The following is an 18,533-nucleotide window of genomic DNA, read 5'->3' on the forward strand; positions in this document are numbered from 1 at the left end:
CTTTATTTTATGTTTTTGAATGTCAAATATTTTTAAAATATAAAATTAAAGCATTCTGTGCTTGGTATTCATATGAAGAAGACATAATCTTTCGATCAGTTTTATTGAGGTCTGGAGCTGGCATGTCAGTAACTGCTGCTAGTAGTCGTTTGTTAATTTATGTATTATTGTCATTTTGTTTAGTTTATTATTTACCTATACTGACATCGGACTCGGACTTCTCTGAAACTGGGTTTTACTGTGCGTATTGTTGATTGTTTGTTTTTTCTACACTGAATTGAGGTATAGGGGAGGGATGATATCTACAAAAACACGTTTAACCCCGCCGCATTTTTGCGCCTGTCCCAAGTCAGGAGGCTATGGTATTTGTATGTCTTGTATGATTTTTGATTTTAGTTTCTTGTATACAATTCGGAGTTTAGTGTGACGTCCATTATCACTGAACTAGTATACATATTAGTTTATGGGCCAGCTGAAGGACTCCTCTGGGTGCGGGATTTTCTTACTGTGTTTTGAAGACACATTAATTGGTGACCTTCGGCTGCTGTCTGCTCTATGGTCGGGTTGTTTTCTCTTTGACACATTCCCCTTTTCCATTCTCAATTTTACTGTTGCAGTAGTTTAAATATTGTAAAAAATCCAATTTAAGGAAGAAAATTACACATACTTTGTACTCCATCATAGGTAACACCTGCCTTTTGTTACATTTTCCCAACCATAGTCATGCAACACAGTAATGATATTAGGAGTCATTTTACATGAAAGAATGAAAATAACAAGCACGAAATTATATTGGAAAAGCATAATTGTGTGGTTCTTTTTACAACTAAGATGTATAGATATTTAAGCTATAGCTTAAATTCGTATTACCGAAACAATAAGCTGACGAACATCTGCTTGTTGGCTTCAAGTAATAAACGTAGAAACCAGTACATCCTTTTATTTGTATTTGTATCGGTGTAGCTTTACAATTTCCGTCATTTTGTGACGAATATGCTGTTCTGGTTACTGGCGGGTTACCTTCTGTAGGATAAACATCTTCTTTTGGTTTGAGTCCATCTATTTATATGTAAATATAAAAAAAAAAAAAATGTACAGTTTTTGAAAATGTTTATATACTTTGCATCCAATCCATTACATTGTAACATAAATCTTTAATCCAAGATAGGATTTATTTTTCAAAAGTTATGCAGAACGAGATTTTAAATTTTTGTTACTTAATTATCCTTGGTGAAGGTTTTGCTAGGTCTTTGTATTGTACATTTAGATTTAGTTTGCAGGTTTGTATTACGATTAAAATATATTTTCGTTATTTGAATCTTCACAAACAGGAATGCATACATCATCTGATCGTCAAACAAAAATCAACTCCTTCCTACAATGTGTTAGGGACGACATCAAAAGTTCAATGTAGGATAAAAAAACTTAATTCACATAGTTTTTTCACTGACACCCCACCCCCTCTTAACTTAATTTGAGAAAAATTGATTTACCAAAAGGAATATATGTAAAAATCGATTTTAGATATACAAATGCAGAATTTTACCCCCCCCCCCCCCAACCCCCCAACCCCTAAACTATTTGATTTAAGTTTTTTATGCTACATCGATCTTTTGATGTCATCCCTTAATATCACAACTTGTAAGCTATTTCCGTGTCTGTGGGGACGTTGATGATTTAAAAAAACAAATATTTTCTATGTTTAATTGATAAATGGTAAAGTCAACAATGTTGATACCATACATTACTGTACATTTTTAAACCGTTAGAAAATCATTTAAATATAACGCAGAAATGTGCATAAAATTGTAGATAAGATCGAAGATGATGTCAACCTATATATATTACTTTTTTTCGTTATATGATTATACATTGTAGTAAGATTTTTTTTTTAAATATTGTTTTTCAAATACTTTTAGTTACCGGTATTCAAAAAATAAATAAAACATAATTATGAATAAATTCACCAAAGATACAATGATTGAAATTTTGTATTTGCACCAGATGCGCATTTCGTTTATAAAAGACTCATCAGTGACGCTCGAATAAAAAAAGATTTAAAATTCTGATTGCATAATAGAAATTGGTTCCAGTGACAATTCATTTTTCCCTCATGTATACATAAACACTTCTAAATGTAAAAATCTAAATATATTGTGCAATTACCGAAGGCATAATTCACTCACGTGCTCAAACAAATGAAACAGAACTATTTTTGTATTTTGCAAAATAAGGTTTACTATGTGGTCATTGAAAAAAAATCATTAGTATATATATTCATGCCTTTTTTATATTAAGATATATATTATAAATTGTTGTACAAGTTATAAGTGATTTTTAGTCAAATTTTGTACAAATTGTAATTTGAACAAACACTTCTTGTACAAATTACAATTTGTACAAAGTCAAAATACGAATTATAATTTGTACAATTTCTTAGTACAAATCATAATTTGTACAAAATGATAACTTGTACACAACATAAATATATATGTTTTAGATCTTTTCATAACATGGCCTCCAAAGACTTACTATACGATCTTGCTTTTGTTTTAAGTTTTCTTTTGCTCATCGTTAACGGCAATCGTACGCTAAAGTATCAAGATTGAAATGTTCATTAACGTATTCTTGTTAATAGTTGTCTCATTCTTTTACTTCAATATAGAAACTAACGCACACAAAGGACATATGAATGCACTAAATTAAAAAAAATACACTACCGTAGACTTACAAAAATGCGGCGGGTTTAAACATGTTTGTGATATTTCAACCCTCCCCTATACATCTAGCTAATATAGAATAAAAAACAAACAGTGATACGTCCAGTTTAATAGATATCCGAGTCCGATATCAGAAATAGCAACTTATGAAACTAAGCATCATTACAATGATACATGGATTAGCAACAAATAAAATAACAATACTCTTCTTTTTGTGTCGGGATGTATAATTACCCGGCCACGTCCACTTGTATTTTTGTCCATCTGATGAGTTAAGCCTTTTTCAACTGATTTTTATAGTTCATTCTTATGTTGTACTGTTATACCACTGTCCAAGGTTAAGGGAGGGTTGGGATCCCGCTAACATGTTTAACCCCGCCACATTATTTTTTATGTGCCTGTCCCAAGTCAGGAGCCTGTAATTCAGTGTTGTCGTTTGTTTATGTGTTACATATTTGTTTTTCGTTCATTTTTTTTTACATAAATAAGGCCGTTAGTTTTCTCGTTTGAATTGTTTTACATTGTCTTATCGGGGCCTATTATAGCTGACTATGGTATGGGCTTTGCTCATTGTTGAAGGCCGTACGGTGACCTATAGTTGTTAATGTCTGTGTCATTTTGGTCTTTTGTGGATAGTTACCTCATTGGCAATCATACCACATCTTCTTTTTTATATGAACTCCGAGGAAGTTCAAAGCGGAAAATTCCTACTTATATGGTAAAAACAAAAGCTTAAACTCCTCAAACAAATGGATAGCAAGTGTCATATTCCTGACTTGGAACAGACATTTTCTCACGTAGAAAACGATGGATTAAATCTGGCTTTATCGTTAACCAAACCTCTCACTTGTGTGACAGTCGCATTCAATTCCATTATATTGACAACTATGTGTGAACAAAACAAACAGAGATACTAAGGACTTCTAGTAGTTCCTGACATATCAGCTCATGATATCGAATAGACTAACTAAAAGATTATGTCGCCAACAATTGAAAATCAAGCACATTCACATTCCCGTAAGGGGTTTAGTATGATACAATCATAACATATATGAGAGGAACATAACCCGTATCCTGCAAAAAACTGGTTTTAGAATAAATGAGTTTATTAATAAAGGAAAACCCCAATGAGTGAATAAGTATTAAGGATGTACTAGGTTGAAATTCTAAAATTCGAGAATTTAAAATTTACACTACTTTTGGTGAATTTGTAATAACTTCAGTCTTAAATTTACGTCAAACATTAATTATAGTACTACTGACAGACTCATAAGTCGGGACATTAAGAACTTTCTTGGAGAGTTTTCTTAGCTCATGTTTGTTACGAGAAATAGGGATATTATGGTTGTTGTGAGGATTATAATATTCTTCAAAATGTATAATACAAATTATAAAAGTTTTTTTTTTCTCCAGATCATTCCCGTTCCACAAGACACCGTCCAGAAAACCCGGACATTGTTAGGATTTTGATCCGATACAGCAGAATCTGTCACGACATAGTCACGCTTGTAATCCGACTAGACAAAATCGGCTGAGTTTCCCTGAATGTTACTGGACGCACATAACTGTCGGGTAGCTTCGCTGAACCATCCGGACCATTCCCGACCCATAGGAATCTGTTACGAACTTAAAAGACTGCGTTCAGACAATAATAGGACATTCCAGATAATTGAGGATAGTAATCCGACTTTTTCACTTTTCGTGTCTTATCGCTGTCTGATCTCAAACGGGAGCAATAATCGGTAATGTGTGAACGCCGCATTACAGATTTGATTCGGTTATAACATAATCTTTAAACAAATTGCTTCTCTTGCTCTATCGAGGACTCATTCTACCCGGACAAAATTGGTTTTTGCTACGAAAAATATGACAAGTTCATAGCGATATATCTGCATTTTAACAATGTTTTAGTGAGAAAAAAAACCTTCTGGTATCGAACGTTTTTTTAAAGATTGACAACAAATGATACGTAATTAAACTCGGGCCATCAATGTATTCGAATTTATTGCAATTTCATGACGTATGTGTATCATCACTGATATTATTATACTTCACGTTAAAATGCCATATTTTGATTGACTGATACGAGGGTGTTAATTTACCCTATCACGTGGCTGAGAGGGTGACAATTTTTTTGAATGTTACCCTCGCGTCTAGACCAATCAAAAATCGATAGTTTAAAGGACAATGAATTGGATTTACATCAAGTAATTAAATACAAATGCTAAAGTTTTACGTTTTGGCTCAGATTTTATTATTTGACTGTCAAAATGAAAACAAATTAAAACATCTTGCTTAATTTTGTGGGTTTTTTTTTCTAACACCGGTTGACAATGTTTTCTCGGAGTAACAATCTGCTCTATCACCCTCTCAGCTATGTGTTATTTATATAATATTAATAATATCTTTACACACTGACGAGAAGATTTTGTTGGTAAACATAACAATACGAGGGAACTCAGCTATGACGCAACGTTAGATATTGGTACTACCACGAAAAATAGCGTTAAGTAAATATTTGACCGGAAATTTTTTATAGAAATGCTGAAATAAATATTTCAAATTATACATGAAAATAATGATTGATTCTTACATTTTCACATTATGATAGAGAAAGAATAAAAATATAATATGCATAGGCTTAGGAAGACATAGATTATCCGAAAAACGTTTACTTAGCGTTGTCCCATGTAACAAACTCGGGACATAAAACTCGCACAATTCGCAAATGTTCACGTGACTCTTCGAAATTTTGCATGAACATTCTATGACGTGATATATTTCAGTATTGGTTAACATGGCTGTCTCCATTTAAAATTTGAATACATATTTTCAAAAGAATATGATGTACGGAAATGTCCCATCGGAAATTTAATTTGGAAACTTCAAACATTTCAGTTTATAAAAAAATGTTTTACAGAAAATTCATTAAATTGTAAGCACGATCGTTTTGTACTAAGTGTAAACTTCCAAAATTCGAATTGAAAAATAAATTGAGCTACATATTCAATTCAAAACAATAGATTTGCAATGTCTTGCGGAAATGTCCGAGTTAAACTTTCATGCCTTCACAAAACTTTTACGGCCAAAAAAAAAAAACAGAGATTTGATTTCGTGAAGATTATTTTTCGGCTTTGATAACCATACCAATAAAAAGTACTTTTAAAGTTGAAGTTGGTACACCAAATAGCATTAACATTATATGGTTATCTATCAAAAATACGGATTAATGAAAATGTCTTGCAAGTTTATCCGTTATCATAATTTGACGTCGCCAGAAGCATTATGCTAGCTATAGGGACGACATAAACTGCATTCGCTTGTTCCTTCCTCCACTAAGCTAAATACAAATGTCCTGCTTTCAACAAAACGAAATGATGCACACATTACAAAAATACACATCTATAAGACGATCAAAAAGTAAGAAAACATCAGTATCATAACTATAAGCTATTGTATGTTGCTGCTTGAATAAAATCATACTCGGGTTGAATATATATAATGCAGCAATATTCCTCCAAAAACACATAATTACTAGCAGTAAAATTGCATTTCCTATGTTAATTATAAAATCATATTGGATTGGATTCTCACGGCATTTACACTTGTGTGTTATACATTGCATTTACCAAAAAAGGAAAGCAGGAAGAATTAGATAGTGTACGTTTACAATTTAACGTCATTTTTCTGTTACACTGAAAGGTAGCAATATCTGACGTTGCGTCACTATTGAAATAATCAGGGATGTGTTCATTTACGGAAACGTCATTAAATTATCGTCAATATTTACAAAATCAAATCTTATTTACACATATATGATTTACTATAAAAATAATAGATGATGTTAAGGGCGATCAGTTTGGGGAAATGGTTAAAATTTGGACGATTTCATACTGCTACATGTAGGACTGCAGTATGATATTGTGCTGCAATTCTCTAAAATTTAGAATAATCTTTACTAAGTTATTAAACGAAAAGCTTGATCCACAGATAATGTACGCGTTTTTTTAAATAGCAATTAGGTCAGAAATATAAGTAATGTTGGTAAGGATTCTTTTTCTACGCCAATGAAAACGGGTTTTCAGATTGTTTTAGAAACATCAGAATGTTAACATAATCGGCTCTAGATATATAACCAATGACTTTTATATTTTCAATCAGACTGATATGATAATCCAATTTAATTCAATTATTTTTCCATGATCATAATTATATATTTTCACATTAGTTTTCTAGATTACTTATTCACTAATTCAAAAGGTTGAACTGTTAAATGTTTGATAGTTTGATTGTGCCTCTTAAGGATGTATTCTTTTGACCTTTCAGTCTCGTTGAAATCTCGTTCTTGAATTATTTCCAAAACATGTGATACAAGTGGAAAATATATATGAATTTAATAAATATTATAATTAAACATAACTCTGTGAAAAAAATGTGTATTTACAATGAATTGTTTTTAAGTAATCCAGTTTTCAAATTTTACGACCAATCAAGTCAGTATTTTTAGCCAAAATTTTGAGAAAATGGGTGAGGGATACACAAAATTATTTTACAAGAATCATGTACATCCAATTTCATTTTGGTCTTTTCAAATTTCTTAAATATGTATTTTTTCAATCATTTATAACAAAAAAATTGAAATGATATGCATTGTGTTCTTAAAACTGAGAAGAATCACAGATTTACAAAATTGACAGCATGGTAATTTTATACAAAAAAAAAAACATCAAAATATGATAAAACTTTCTTATATTAACAACTACCTATAGGTCTTTTAAGTAAAATTTATTCATATTGGTCCACTTCATCTTTATAGAAAGTATGAAAAAAGATTAATTGTGGAACTGCGATTTTTTTTACGATGATAGCCCAAAAATAGGTAAATAAAGGCAACAGTAGTATACCGCTGTTCAAACTCATAAATCCATGGACAAAAACAAAATCGGGGTAACAAACTAAAACTGAGGGAAACGCATTAAATATAAGAGGAGAACAACGACACAACACTACAGTGTAACACACACAGAAACGGACCAAGCATCAGACAAAATCCCACGAGAATAACAAATATAACATCAAAACCAAATACATGAATTTGGGATAGACAAGTACCGTGACACGTCTTATCGCAATGTCAATTTACACTCAAAAATAAGAGAAAACAAACGACACAACGTTAAATTGTAACACACAGAGAAACGAACTATAATATAACAATGGCCATATTCCTGACTTGGTACAGGACATTTTTAAAGGAAAAAATGGTGGGTTGAACCTGGTTTTGTGGCATGCCAAACCTCCCCTTTTATAGCCATGTTAAAAAATTGATGAAAAATGGGAAACTCATCAAAGTGGACATTTTCAAAGGACAGTAGCAAAAAAAAAAAAAAAGTGCACCACCATATGATTTTTTCTTCACTAAATATTTTGTTACAGTCTTATAAACCCAAAAATCAGGTTAAGAAAAAAGTTTAATTCTAGAAATTTTTGGCTCCTTAGAGGTGTGCATCCTTAATGTGTTGATAAATGATACTTTAAAAAATTTTGGGATCTTCTAAAAAATAGAAAACTGTCCTTGCGTTCGATTAGATGAATAGCGTCCAGTTCAATCTACGCACTGAATACCGCATTCTGGTTTGTTACATGTGAGGAAATAGCTAATTTAGATGAGTTTAAAAGTTTAAGGAAATTTGAGATCATTAAACGTGGACCTTACCGTATTGTTGATGAAAAGACAGGGACATGTTAGCCATTTGTTTGGCATGACACTCATGCTTTTTTTTTTTTTAATTAAACCGTCTTATGATAAACGATTTTGAAGTTTGAGACGTGAAGTTGAGTTTGGTATTCATTTTTTTTCCATCTCTAAGTATCATTTTGTTATCTGTATTTCCAATTGAAAGGAGCAAAGAATGACGTCCGGAATATAAACCAGCACACACCAACCAGACGCCAAACGCTATTTGACATTAAGTACCCAACAAAATACGTAAATTACAAAACAAGAAGACAACAAAATATCAGGGTAGCGCATTATGACTGACTAAATAGTAGAATTTGACTGAACTTTAAAATTACAGTTTTAGATAAATTTTCGTAAAGTAATGAACATACAGAAGTTCCCTCTTAGACGCAAACTCCTGGATCTTTTATATGAAATGATCATAAATCTGAAACACGTGGTGGCACTCTACTGTCTCCACGCGACACTAAAGACAAACTTTGTAAACTATAATTGATTATGGAAATAGGAAATATGTCAAAGAGACAACAAACCGACCAAAGAGCAGAAAACAGACTAAGGCCACCAATTGGTCTTCTTTGACAATTGGAACCCTCAAGCGGGATTCACTGCAGATATCACAAAGAGAAAGACTCGTATTTCTTTTACAGCAATGTCACTCTCAAGGCAAGAAATTAAACAAAATACATCAATATATTGATGTAAAAATAAAAGATGGTATATCAGAGTTTTAATTAAGTAAATAATTAAAAACCTCATTTCAAAAATATACATCGGCTAAGTTCTACTAATTTGCAATTGGTAATGTGATGGAGTATTTACAATTATTACCATAAAAGGCACTTTGACGTCAATGTTAGGTCGAATTTCATCTCTTAAGGTGGTTCCAAACACCATTTCTAATATTGATTTCGCTCGTTTAGTTTTCATAAAATTATTACAAAATGTGTACTTTGACCTTTGACGAAAATAAAACTAACAAAAACAAAAACCTTAAACAGTACACTTTATTAATTTAATTGGGTATATAACAGTTTGACTAACAGTTATGTTAAGTTCATTGAGAAGCTTAAAGTTTATACTTCCTTAACAATAGAATGTGATTCGAACGTTCAGCTGATTTTCACTTATCTATCTGTCTGTAATGTTATATTCAACCTTAAAATATCTGTCAAATGACTTATATATCTAAAAATCAACTAACTGTGATTTTTTTAGTGTCTTGATATTTGAAATTTTCAAAAAGGAATAGGAATATGAAGTCTCAAATTTTTCTTTGCGTTGAATTCACAGTAGTGTTAGATTCTACACACAATTTACATCCCTCTTTTCATTTACTTGTGTTCAATAAGCTACATTGCGAATAGAGGAGAGAGTTTTACTTACTCATCGGGATCATCTGTGTTTGATTACAGTATATAATATTTTGTATATTGATTAATCTGTGTTTTTAAACAAACGGGATTTGTTCATTTAGTTCGACTGATGGTTACTGGTGTTTTTTTTTTAAATCGTCTTTATCACTTGTGTTGTGTTACATTTATAATCATATATATTTCGATAATCATCATTTTTGTTTTAAGTAGTTTTTGGATCCATATTTAAATACTTTTACGGCTACTTCGTGTTTAAAGACATTAGAGATACTCGGCTTAACACAAAACGAAGTACTTAAGATAAGTGTTCTGTTTATATTAGTGACACTCGAATAACAACAGAAGTGGACCTAATAAATCTTCACGTTTAAGAACATTAAAAAAACGCAAGATAAGATTGTTTTATTTCTTCCATGATTTGTTCTTTACTAATTTACGAAATTATATTCAGAATGCAGTTATTTTAAGTAGAAATAGAAGGCTTAATGATTAATAATTTGGTCAATAGTGCAGAAAGAAGCATACAACACTAATACTCAATCAATCGATCTACACTTTTGCCATATAGTCTCAATCTCCGTTCTGTTAGCTATTTAATACAACCAAAAATGTTATATATTTTTTGTTAACTCCTCCTTAATGCAACATTTAAAATCATTATCTGCCAGAGTGAAAAAAAAAACATTTGTGTGTCAATGATTTAAATTATCAATAATCAGCACTTGTGTTTATATGATCCGAAACAATTAGGCATGCTTATGTTATGATACACAATAATTACCTTTAGACAGCCAAATAGGATATTGTGTACTGCATCGTCCACCATTGACAACACACTCTGTCGGCATTTTCTCACCAGATTCACTTGCAATACGATACCAAGCCTCTTCTAGTAAATTGTCGCAAAGACTTCCAGACATTATGGCAACAGAACGTCTCCAGTCATCAATGATTTTGTGGTTCCCTTGCTGACATGGATCTTTAAAATATTTGCAACTATGAAATTTTATATTTTTAATGACGAAGCAATAACACTGGTGCCCGAAATATTTTGAAAATGGAAGATTAAAAGTTTTTTTTGTATATTGAAATAAGAAGATGTGATAAGAGTGCTAATAAGACAACTCTCCAACCAAGTCATAATTTGTAAAAGTAAATCAAAAAAGGTCAAAGTACTATCTTCTACACGATGCCTTGGATCACAGTGAACAGCAAGCTATACAGGCCCCAACAAATGACTAGTGTAAAACCATTCAAACGGGTCTAATCTATATAAAAAACGAGAAACGAGAAACATTTATGAAACACATCAAAAAACGACAACCACTGAACATCAGGTTCCTGATTTAGGGTACGTGCAAATGAATGCAGCGGTTTTAAACGTTTAAATAGGTAACCTTCACCCTTACCAGAACAATAGTGTAACATCATAACATAGAAAGACACACTATAAAATAACAATTAAAATGAATTAACTCCATCAAAAGACATATGATAACAAACTAATGAATAAACAGTGAACGAATAAATTTGATCTGTAACACGATTTTAATACAAATCCGTAAAATAAAGGGTGAGATAATAAACAATTTTAGAAAACCAACCATATTCTAAAAAAAAATAATACCACCATGTACATGATATAACGATGTAAACCTTGAACAAAATGCTGCCAAATAAAATAGTTTGGTTCCTAACTTTTCATGAAGATATTTTGAAAGACAATCAACAAAAGAGATGATTTTTAAAGATATAAATAAAGGCAACATAAGTATACCGCTGATCAAATATCATAAATCGATTGATTGTCAAAAAAACCCAAATGCGCGTTCCAAACTAAAATCGAGGTAAACACAACAATAAGAGAAAAACTGAAACAACAGAAACACTGACCTGCAACAACAAAACAAAAGACAATTCAACATACATTGAAGCAAACCATAAGATAACAACTGCCATATTTCTGACTTGGTTCAGGACATTTTAAGAAACAAATGATGGATTGAACCCATTTTAGGGCTAGCCAAACATCGCGCTTTATGGCATTGTTAAAAATACTGCTAAATGACAAAATTACATGAATGGAATACAATACAAATAAATGCGAGAATACATAAGACAGAGCAATAAATATATAAGTAATATAATAGTACGTTTCGAAATGTTAACCAAAGAATAATAACGAATATCTAAAACTAATTAAGGACCTTACACAAAACATCATAATAGAATTACTAACTGTCTGCCACATGTATGTATCAACGCCACAAAAAGTAACGTCACAGGTGAATTTCTAAAAATTGGACATAAATGGAGATAAGGTTTGTAATTATGTTATTTTGATGTAATTTATAATAATTACAAGAATATTAATATAAAATTGTGTTAGTAACTGTGCAACTAACTGCACTATCTAACTTTGTCGGTCTTTCTTCCAAAATCAAACTGTTTAAAATAAATAAATTCTGTGCACATAGTTGCTTTAAACTAGAATAATACAAAGTATAAACCATAAAAATTTATAAATAAAAAGTCGAAAGTTAGATTAACACTATATAAAATTGATGTGTTCAAATGTTTCCAAATAAGATATAAAAACAAAATTACGTTATTAGGTTTACCGCTATTGTATTTAGTTTTTTTTCGAGAATGATTGTATTTGCTTGTCTTGAAAATAAACTTACCTTTTACTGCATATGTCACGATTAGCAAACTTTTAAAAATTGCCAACCCTTTCAAAATTTCGAAAATATGTTTGCAAGCCATCATTCATATCCGGACGATAACATTATTATGCTATCGAATTCTTATAAACATACTTTTTAAAGTATTACACAGGTGAGTTATGTAAAGATAATTCTCTTATCAAGCTTAGTTTATTTAGTTCTGTATATACTAAACATACACTTTATACAGTAGATTGAAAGTGATAAGCTATGAAAGAACAAGTAACAAAATTTCTACTGAAAGAACAACTTTCATAAACGTTGTATTTTGACAATACTTGATTAAAAATAAACATCAAATATCATGAACATATCTTGTTTTTATTTGCTGATGTCATGTCTGTTAAGTTTTTTTATAAGTAAATTTATTTTTACTAAAGAAATGTTTTTTTTTTTTTTTTTAATTTTATGGTAAAACCTGTTACCCTGATTTACATGTGATCCATTGATCAACACGTATTCGATTCTATTATATTGTTCATGTCAAGTTAACAAAACAAATTAAAAATTGTTAAGTATTTAACTACTATCAAAATACCAAATTTTTCATCTAAATTGTCATCATTGACATCATTTACAAACAATTCATACAATTCAGATGGCAATTACACTTGTTTTAATTTAGATTGTCAGATACATTCACTATAAGTATGTAAGAGGTTTATTGTTTGACGTTTTTATCTTCTAAAAACGAACAGAATAGAACTGTTGTAATATTTCAAAATTTATCTTATATGGCAAAACCAAAAGTAATTTTGTACCAGTGATACTTTAATGGACAGAAATATTAATTGGTGATACATATATGCACGGCCAGTTTCTTTTTATGTATACATAAAGAAGAAGATGTGGTGTGATTTTCAATGAGACAGCTATTCACAAGAAATAATAACACAGAAATTATTAACTACAGGTCACCGTACGCCATATGAGCAAAGCAATACCGCATAGCCAGCTATAAAAGGCCCCGTAAAACAATTAAAACGGAAGAACTCAAAAGTGAACTAAAAACAAATATGTAAAACAGCAACATACGAGTAATACTGATTTACCGACTCCATGCTTTGGACAGGCACATATATACAGAATGTGGTGGGGTTAACATGTAAGCGGGATCCAAACCCTTCCCCTTACCTGGGACAGTGATATTACAGTACAACCACCTAGTCTTAGCTGTTAATTGATGAGAAAGTATGTGTGCAGTCCGTTTTTTTTAAATGCATGTTTTATAAATGTAATTTCCAACATTTTTTAAAGTGTTAATATGCTGGTACGTAGAAAAAATCGAGATATGTTCACGCCATATTATACGGACGAAAGTTTACTACTGCGGAAAATTGAATTTGACAATTGCAAGTTGAAGTTATCCTGTTTGTACGTACGTCCATTCTTATATTAATGAAAATATCAATATATAAAAAAAGACCTCTTATTTTCAGAAGTAATATTTATCTCAAGTTTTTAGTTGGATATATGAGATACGATCACTTACGTTGATTATTGAGTGACAGAATATCATTATTATATCTGAATGTGTAGTTAAAGAACACTGAAAGATGTTTGTATTTTTGTCTTTGATTGGTTTTGTATGCATGTTACTTCATTTGTGTACAAAAACGTAATCAATTAGTGGGACAGGAGAAGTTATCAGTCTCTTCTGAATTTCTTATTGTTACGTCAGGAAAAAGACTGATGACGTCATATATAAATAACACAAGTTTCTGTAAATCTTTGAAAGCGGGTTATTGTAAAATGTGCACCACATTTTTAATGTTTTTTCGAATGGACAGAAAAATATTTCAGTAATTTCTTCTAATTAAATTATAAAGTACATTTTAAACCGGAGTAAACCATTAACAAATGTTGATAACGTCACGGTCACGTCACAAAATTATGTCTATGAGCTGATAAACAAAACAACGTCAGCCAATTAGAAGACGGGTTACATCCAAAATTAAATTATTATATTTTAAAGTTCGATTCTATACAGTTTCACACCTATCACTAATTGATTTCTGTTCACATCATACGCACAAGTCATCGTTACTGAGCAGTAGCCTCTGGAAAACATACAAATATTATAAAAGATTATACAAATTAAGAGTTTCACTTTATTTTTACTTTAATTTCTTTGTAATATTTATAAAAAAAAAAAAAAAAAAAAAAACAAGAAGAAAATAAGTAATTTTTTTTTTCGAAAATATTCTAATGTTATCACAACTAATTATGAGTTATGAACATGCACAATTCAAAGCAATTGAACAAACAATAAAAAACTAATAAATCATATTTCTATTTACTATAGACTGTAATAGTGACAGATCTTCAATACGTTCAAACAGCATGCCGATCTAAATCTTACTATAAACATATGTTTTATAATTTTTTCTCACAACAAGATTACATATTTGACTGCTTTGCTATTTCTGACTGTCTTGGTTTGCATTTGACATGCACCTTTTTCATTTTACATCTATTGGTTAATGATAAGAACCCGAAATATCTTCCGTACTTGGAAGTGTGAGTAATATTAAGCAGTATTACATCAACAATATTATCTCTTAAATAGTGAGGAACAGAATAAGATCTGAGAATTAAAAAAAAGTGTTTGACAAATGACGTAAATTGGAAATTTTTATCACGTGACCAACAGTTTATCTGATATGTTATCCAGTTAAATAATGAAATAACACATTCAAAATGTGTGGGGTTCAACGAGGACTTCTTAGTTTATTTATTGCTCTAGTAGATATTGAAAAGTGTTTAAAGGCTTAACAACCTCATATGTTTGTTCTAGTTGTAAATGATGTTGGTTAACGTATGCTGTTCTTTTTTAATATATACTCAAAATTCTTCTCTTCTATTTATTGATAGCTAGAATATTGATGCCATCAGTGTATGCCGCTGCATTAAAACTTGTGAATTAATAAGAAAAATGCATGGTGTACAAGTCTAAATCAATATTTGCAAGTTAATTGTTGCTGTAAGGTTTTGCATTTTTTGCAGTTCATTTTAATCATTATCAACACAATTAGAAGTACAAATCTATTTTGTCAGAGCATTCATGATTGAAATTGACAGCAGTGATTATCTGGCTTCTTTGTTCGCTGTTGACATGATGGTATCTTACACATTTGATATAATGACAAGGATATAAAGTTAGATTACCAATGTGTCATCTCTCCACCAGAAACACTATGACAAACTACATTCAACAATAAGCAAATCCAATACCGCAAACATTGATATAAAATGCATGAAAAAATAAAATCCCAAAAATACTGAACTCCGAGGAATATTCAAAACAGAACGAATCAACGACACACGTAAAAAAGTTGAGACGTCCTAATTAATGTACAAAAGAGGGAGGAAAGATAACAGAGTGACAGTCAAACTCATAGATTGAAAATAAACTGACAACGCCATGGCTAAAATAAAAAGACAAACAGACAAATAAGTACAGACAACACAGCATAGAAAACTATAGACAAAACAACTCGAACCCCAACAAAAACTAGGGGTAATCTCGGGTGTTCCGTCGTGTTGCTTATGTTATTACAAATCAGGTAAATAGTCTCATTCGGTAGGTCACATTTGTGAAAAGGGAATATCAAAAATATATAACGAAAAAAAAAAAACGAAAAAAAACTTATACACGGCAACAAACGACAACGATTGAATTAAAAGCACCTGCCATGGGACAGGCACATACATGCCTGTTGCAAGTCAGGAGCCTGTAATTTAGTGGTTGTCGTTTGTTTATGTGTTAAATATTTGATTTTCGTTCATTTGTTTGTACATAAATAAGGCCGTTAGTTTTCTCGTTTGAATTGTTTTACATTGTTATTTCGGGCCTTCATTAGCTACCTTTGCGGTATAGGCTTTGCTCATTGTTGAAGGCCGTACGCTCACCTATAGTTGTTAACTTCCGTGTCATTTTGGTCTCTTGTGGAAATTTGTCTTATTGGCAATCATACCACATCTTTTCTTTTTTTATACATACAGAATTTTGCCAGTTCAAAATGGCTTCCTAGCCTGTTACAGTTTTGTAACAGTACAACATAAGAACAAACTACCTAATTATGTTAAAAAGAGCTTTACTTACTTTTTCGTTATATATTTTTGATATTCCCTTTTCATGACAGTTCTTGTCCTTTCGTTTTTGATGTGTTTTGTCATTTGATTTTGCCATGTGAGTATGGACTTGTGATTGGATTTGCTCTGAGTTCAGTATTTTTGTGATTTTACTTTTTACCAGATCGATACACATCAAAAATACACCTAACAAAAACTCAAAAGACACGAGTTATATATTTTAGAGTTCTGTTAATTACTGAAAGGTTGTTCTGTTCTTTAGAACTAGCTCAATATATATTGATTGCCGATCCTATATGCAGCGGTATGGCATACATGGAAACAACAATATTTTTGGGCGATTTTGTAGAGACATTCAAAATAAAATTCCAAAACGGAAACTTGAAGTGTGGACTATTATCAAGCAAGTTACATCAAATGCCTTAATTAAATCTACACAGGAGGTTTATCTAGTTTTAAAAAAAGTAAAACATGAATACCGAACAAAGAAAACTCAAACCGGGGGATGTATTTAAAAATGGACAGCACCAAACTTGATCATATGAAACGAATGAAAAACAACTGTCATATTCCTGACTTAGAATAGGCATTTGTGAAAGAAAATGGTTGGTAAACTTTTCTTTACAGCAAGATAATCCTCCCACTTGTATGAGAGTTTTTTAATAGATCAGTTTCATTGATGTAATAGGTTAGCAACCAAAAAAGACATAACAGGTATGACAATACTTGACACATGCTGCTACAACTGTGTAAACATTCATCACATAATGGCCATTCGACATGGCTCGGTACTTGTAAATCCTGTCATTGTGTTATTATGCCTAGGTAATGTTTGTATTCTTGACTTTCGTTTTTGTGCATGTGCTCTGTCTACATAGATATAGGGAGATGCCGTACAAGTAATAGGTTAAGCTAGCTATATAACCAGGTTCAATCCAACATTTTTCATCATTAGAAAATGCCTGTACCAATTCAGGAATATGTCAGTTGTTATCCATTCGTTAAATGTGTTTGAGGTTTTAATTTTGTCGTTTGTCAGGGACTTTCCGTATTTTCCTCGGTGTTAGTTATTTTTGTTATTTTACTTTTCAAAGACATACAACAAAACTGGATAAAAGGTGCCATCAAACAAATAGAATAAGTCGCAAACATAAAGTTGTAATTGATTATAAATGTTCAAAGACACCAACAAAAAATGTTTATATTTCATTGTGAATTGTGGTATTTGTGAACGTTGACTTGCATTGAACGAGTAACATGTGTACTAAGTTCACAGTTTACTGCAATTTATATAGATGTGAGAAGATATGGTTTGCGTGCCAATTAGACAGCTCTCCATCTATAGATATTGAAAAGTGTTTAAATGCCTAACAACCTCATATGTTTGTTCTAGTTGTAAATGATGTTGGTTAACGTATGCTGTTCTTTTTTAATATATACTAAAAATTCTTCTCTTCTATTTGGTGATAGCGAAAACAATTAGGTCTGCTACATATTTTGACTTACATCTAGAAATTGACAATGCGGGTCGGTTGAAAACAAAAATTTTCGACAAAAAAGATGAGTACAGCTTTCTAATTGTGAACTTTCTATTTCTATGTAGCAACATTTCAGCAGATTCCTCCATACGGAGTACAAAATGTATATAACTCCCAACTGATACGATATTCCCTGTCTTGTATTAACTATCATGATTTCATTGATAGAGATTTGCTTCTCATTAGAAAGATTTAAACCAAGAGTTCCAATTGGTAAAGTTGAAATCATCCACTCGTAAATGTTACAGACACCATCATGAGTTGGTTGACCGTGATGGAATATCCGTTTCAGAGATGGTATCGGATATGTTCGTTATGTTGTAGCTAAAACCCTT

The 18,533-nt window shown here is 31.2% G+C and overlaps 1 protein-coding gene across 1 annotated transcript in view; it reads right to left on the bottom strand.

Moving 5' to 3' along the window:
• LOC139485581 (von Willebrand factor D and EGF domain-containing protein-like) overlaps positions 1-12,581 on the bottom strand; it is a 51,583-nt gene extending 39,002 nt beyond the window's left edge. Inside the window, exons 1-3 of the mRNA XM_071270173.1 lie at positions 12,524-12,581; positions 10,621-10,818; positions 871-1,059 (exon numbers count right to left, since the gene is read on the bottom strand). The gene's annotated coding sequence lies outside the window, so the exon portion shown is untranslated. The remainder of the gene's footprint in view (positions 1-870; positions 1,060-10,620; positions 10,819-12,523) is intronic.
• Between the last annotated feature and the right edge of the window lie 5,952 nt (positions 12,582-18,533).

Source organism: Mytilus edulis, chromosome 8 (genome assembly GCF_963676685.1).
Source record: "Mytilus edulis chromosome 8, xbMytEdul2.2, whole genome shotgun sequence".
Classification (NCBI taxonomy): Eukaryota; Metazoa; Mollusca; class Bivalvia; order Mytilida; family Mytilidae; genus Mytilus; species Mytilus edulis.